Consider the following 6,000-nt stretch of genomic DNA (forward strand, 5'->3'; position numbering starts at 1 on the left):
ATTTCCCCTTCTTCCCAACTCAAAGCCTTGTCTCTTCTTTCCCCCTTTTTTATCTCAAAGCCTCATCTGGATTTCTAACTCCTTCCTTCCTCTCTCCTTTCCCTTCCTTCCCAGCTCAAAATAACACTGACACTCTCAAGGAACTAGCACTTCAACCTTGGGCTATGATGGACTCTGGGGCCCTTGGAGTCTATCTCATTCTGGAGCCAAGCAGGGGCTTCCCAGGCAGCCCATCCAACCACCTGTCTTTCAGGAGACTAATCACACCCATACTCTCCTTTCTGGACCTGCAACCTGGGCAGCCAAGAAGTTGCAGGTGGGGACTCCAAGCAAGGAGGTGGAATTTGGCCAAGCCTGTGCATCCCTTGTCTTGGGACTAGAAGAGCTACGATCCCAACATTAAAGCAAGATTAATTGTATAAGCAAGGATGGGTTTTATTGGGCATGTTTCACTGATCTTTTAACTTACCTATGTTGACGATGGATTTTAAAATGGATTATAATAGGATTTAAATATTTATACCGTATTGTTTTTGTAAGCCACCTTGGCTTTCTTTTCTTCTTCTTCTCTCTGTGTGTGTGTTTTTTTTAAAGTATTTTGATTTTAATTGTTTTCAGCTTCCATGATTTTTGGGAGCCACCTTGGGTCTCAATTTAATCAGAGGCTTGTTGCTATTCGAGTCCTAAACCAAGGGGGAGAGGGGGAGGGGACAGAGACTAGGTAAAATTTTGAATTTGAATGCTGGTGTCCAAATTAGTATTACAATGCTCAAACTGCTACGCCTTGCTGGCTCTCATGAGTCTTATACAAGATAGCTAAATCTATATTGCTGCCTCAATGTTCCCTGCAACGTTAAGGCAGGGAATGTTTAAACCCATGAACCATTGCTAAAATGCTGCAACAGCTGCACGTTCTCATCTTGAAGATATGTGACAAAGATAAATAGTCACATATTTAAGGCACACAACTGTTATGCTAAGTAAGCTGTGTTTGCCATAAATCTTGTGAAACATGGTTAGGTGGATAATGGGTAGGAGTCCATCCATCATTCTGCTTTACCACCAGTCTGTAATCAAATGTTGATGCCTCAGCATCTTATATGAGGTCTTTTAAGACATGTACTTTGCAATAGATTTGGATGACTTGTAAGCAAAGGAAATAACCTTCTAATCATAGAGTCTAACAATACAATAGCAAGGAGACATATTAGTTACATGATTTTTCAGCATGTCAGAAACCCCTAACCTCCTGCCTGTACCAATTATACAAGTTTGGCTGTTCTAGTGAGACAGAAGCCTTAATTTACCAAGTTGTGTAACATTTGAGAGGGCAGCTCTCTGTAACCCAAATGTAAACTGGAAATTAATTACTAACTCACTGCTTAATCAAATAGATGTTCTTTGATTTGTTTTCATCCAATGCAAATGCCCTTTTGTTCTACTCATTTATTAATGTGGTGGCAGCAGCAACAATGGAAGTGATATTATTAACAAATGAGATGACTGAAAGAAAGGGGCACAAATCATTTTATAGTAGCAGTAGTATTGTACTTACAAGTCCCCCTATTATGAATACTTTTTGAAGCTTAAAAATGTTATTTAGTTGGTTTTCAGTGGAATAGAGTACTTCAGGCACTTTCAGAGAAAGAAGTAGACACACAGATCCCAGTACTGGTTTTATAATAGCTATATTGTTTACACAGACAAAGGAGAAACAACATATATGCTCAACATTCATTCACATACATTCAACATTCATACTCACCATCCCTTCTCTGTTCAGGTGCTGCTGGGAGAAGAGAGGTGGGTAGATTATTTATTTATTTATTTCCATAATTTCTACCCCGCCCTTCTCACCCGAGGGGACTCAGGGCGGCTTACAAACTGTGTTATATCCCAGCCAGCCATGGTTTCAAAGCCCGATCAGGAGTTGAACTCTGACACAGATGAGGCTTATTATGACTTTTCACCCAGTTCTGAGAACCCTTTGCAGCTCCAGGTGCCTGGAGAAATCAGCCAGGAAGGGATGTTAATTGGAAGGGAGTCTCCTATTCTTCTTCCCTTGTCTGTGCCAGATATTCTCAGCTCACCTGAGAATGCAGATTTTAATCGAAGAGAATTTCTGAATTGTGAGAGAAGTGCAAAACAAGGCCTTCTTAGAAGTCAACGTCTGGCGTCCCGAGGGGATAATGGTTATAGTTCCCATGGGAAGTTTTTGGGAGTATTGCTCTCCCTATTTTGGATTCAGTTTAGGATCCATAAAAGTGTTTTGCTCAGTGGCTTCTTTGCAGTGTCAACTTTGCTCTTCCTTGAGGGAGGTTTTCCCGACTCCAGCTCCTGTTTGTTTCCGAGCCGAGTTTCCAGTTCCGTCGGGCCATGCCGAGCCACAACTCTTGAGTAGAACCGGACTTCAACCTAGTTCCTGCCTTGTTCCTGTTCCAAGCTTTGCATCAGCTTCGTCTACGTTCCTGCCTGTTTGCTAAGAAGTATTCTAGTGGATTTGAACTTTGCTATTTCCAGCCTTGTTTCCTTGTTTCAACACAAGAACATTCTACCTGCTTCGGAGTGAACTTTTGCCCTCTGGACTTTGGATTATAATATTGAACCTTTTCTCTCACCTTATTGGACTAATCATTGACTTTCCTAAAAGAACTATTTTCTCCTCAAACTCTATACCTATTTTTATCTGGATTTATATTTGCTTTAATAAAGATATTATATGTTATATTGTCTCCGGTCTGGTTTTTGAGTGCTCACGCTGCCTTGGGGTGCAATTAATGCCAATACAACATAATACAATAAAATAAAACATTAAAACAGTTAAAACAGTTATAATATACAATATACAAAGTTTAAAACAGTGCAAAGTGCTTGTGCCATTTGCCCACCAGACCTTGTACAAAAGCCTTATTCCAGACCAAGTCGAAACCAGTAAAAACTTATTCTTTAAACGCTTGCGCTCATAGCCAGGTCTTCAATTTCTTTCTGAACCCCAGAAGGGATGGAGCCTGCCGGATGTCACTGGGGAGAGAGTTCCACAGCCAAGGAGCCACCACTGAGAAGGCCCTGTCTCTCGTCCCCACCAGCCGCACTTGTGAAGTGTGTGGGATCAAGAGCAGAGCCTCCCCAGATGATCTTAAAGTTCTCGTAGGCTCGTAAGGGGAGATACGTTCAGACAGGTAAGTTGGATCAGAACCGTTTAGGGCTTTGTAGGCCAAAACCAGCACTTTGAATTGGGCTTGGTAGCATATTGGCAGCCAGTGGAGCTGGCTTAACAGGGGATAAAGCTGCATCTGTGCAGATCTGGCATACAGTCGACAAGGAAAAGGGTATCTTATGTAGAGCTTTGATTATCCATTATTTTGTTGTTTAGATAACCTCTGTCATTCAGCTCAGACCTGCTGGAACCTCATCAATTTCAGAACAGATAGGTACTTAGACTTCTTTAATTTAAACCGCTATTGTCTTTCAACCTTATCACATGATCTAGGCGAAGTGTCCCGTTTTGTCTGGCTTTGCCAAAGAAACAGAGGGGCAGTAGGGAGAATCTGTTGCCCTGTGTACCGCTTCCTCACAGCGATGTTTCCCCTATCACACGTGGGAAGTGTTGCCCAAGTGGCATGCTCTCATGTTGGGAGGGAAGCATGTACAATTCTTCCACTCCAATTGTGGTCTGGACTTCCTCCAGAAGGCCAGCAATGTCATGGGATGGGCAGTGTGCCCATTCATTGCTAGACTGGTGGAGAAGCATCCTAGGATGCTTCCCAAGCCCCAGCTGATGATGTTGTTAGACTACATAAACATGTGTTGTTTGCATCCAACATTCTCAGGTCAGTCCTCATCAGCACCTTTCTTCCCACAGTTCATCAAATGATTCACCTTCTTTGTTCTCCGTAATGCAGTTTTCCAGGTTTCATGTTTAGGGTGGTGTCTTCAGCCTTGCCAGACCTTTAGGCACCAGCCAGACCCAAGGTTAAAATGTAAAGGTTTTCTCCTTACGTTAAGTCTAGTCGTGTCCGACTCTGGGGGTTGGTTCTCATCTCCATTTCTAAGCTGAAGAGCCAGTGTTCTTCGTAGACACCTTCAAGGTCATGTGCCCGGCATTACTGCATGGAGCGCTGTTACCTTCCTGCTGGAGTGGTACCTATTGATCTCCTCACATTTGTATGTTTTCAAACTGCTAGGTTGGCAGAAGCTGGCGATAATAGCAGGAGCTCACCCCACTCCCCTGATTCGAATTGCCCACCTTTCAGTCAGCAAGTTCAGCAGCTCAGCAGTTTAACCCTCTGTGCCACCGGGGGCTCCTAACAGACCCCAAACATACAATTTATTCAATCCACTCCCTTGATTTCAGTACATCTGCTGTATACATTGCTAATCTGGATTGAATCCACTGTACGAATAAGATAGAGGCATGGAAAGTGCAATTCCATAGAGAACATAGGGCAACCCCAGCCCTCTGCCAATGACAGGCCCCAACATTTTCCTCTTTTTTTAATTGGAAAAACCTCTGTCACTTAAGGGGCATTTGTAGCAAATTTTTTGCAAGGTTTACAACGTTACCATGCTAGTTTAAGCTGTGGGGGGCTTTTTTCCAAAACTGAAAGTAAGTAGTGGTTATTGCTTATACATCAGTGGGCTAAGGAATTTATTTGATTTTTTGATAGTTTTACAGGAGTTATTTAGGGTGCAGAGCTTAGTCAGGAATAGGATTCAGTACTTTGGAGAGCTCCTTTACAGCTTGCCACCACTGCTCCAGATGGTATAAACTGAGGGTTATTCTTATCCCCAGGAACTTCATTGGGGCTCTTGATTTGCTCATTTAGGAAATAACACCATCCCCTAAAGTTGATTTACTGCGCCACTGACAAGAGAAACACCAGCTACCATGACCAGAAGTGACTTATAGGTGCTTTGTGATTAAACTTTGTGGTTATAAAAAGATATTTGGGACTGAAACAGTACAGGAAGCCTGGAAAAATTGTCCCCTTCCCATAGTTCCTTCAATACAGGGAGATTTTTCAGTAAGAAATGGAGTGGGGAAAATGCAAAGTTCCAGGTTTGATAGGGTATGTGCACACCACCCAACCTAAGGTAGTTGCTCATCCTTGCGTTGACAAACTGTGATCAGTCCAGATGTTTGATTGTATCACCCATCATCTCTGACTACTGACTGTGCTACTTGGTGGTGATGTGGTCTGGCATTATCTAAAGATTTATGCAACTATTTCATATCCTGGCTGTAGGATGTTATTGACATCTTGGACATTTAAATATGATGGCCAGAACCCTGTATGAGATGTTTGTAGGCATAAGCCCTATACTCAGTGGAACCTAGCCCAACCCCCCTCCACCAATTTTCACTTACTGGGAAGCATCCACTGCAATTAATCGGGTCTGTTGCACTGTCAATTAGAAGGCAGCTGGCTGCTGTTTCTGTAATCGCTTTTGGCTGTGACAGATAGAAACAGGAGCTCTTTTGCAATTCCCTCTTATGCTGGAGATCAGTTGCAGGAGGGGTGGGTGGGGACAGCACAGGAGAACTGACCCCTGTCTATTGCAACAGCTTCTTTCCAGTAAGTAAGGTTTGGGAGACTAAACCATGGACCACTTAGGGTCTGTGAATACATAACAGTCACAAGTACATAATTCCAAGTTAAAGGTATGTAATTCCAGTGCCATAGATGACTCAGGCCAGCATCACAGGGTTTTCTTGGCCAAATTTGTTCAGAGCGGGGTTGTTTTTGCCTTCCCCTGAGACTCAGAGAGTGCAATTTGCTCAAGGTCACAGGCTTATTTCCATGGCTGTGCATGGATTCAATCCCTAGTCTCTAACATAATCCAATGCTCACACCACTATACCACACTGACTCTCAATACTACAATAGCAGTTTTTTTTAAAAAAGTATCTATCTCAAAATAGCTGAATGGGGTCTGGCAAAGTTTTATACATGTGCAACTGAAGTAATAGCATCTGCTCACATTGCTGCCAGTTAATGT

Source organism: Anolis carolinensis, chromosome 2 (genome assembly GCF_035594765.1).
Source record: "Anolis carolinensis isolate JA03-04 chromosome 2, rAnoCar3.1.pri, whole genome shotgun sequence".
NCBI classification, from domain to species: domain Eukaryota; kingdom Metazoa; phylum Chordata; class Lepidosauria; order Squamata; family Dactyloidae; genus Anolis; species Anolis carolinensis.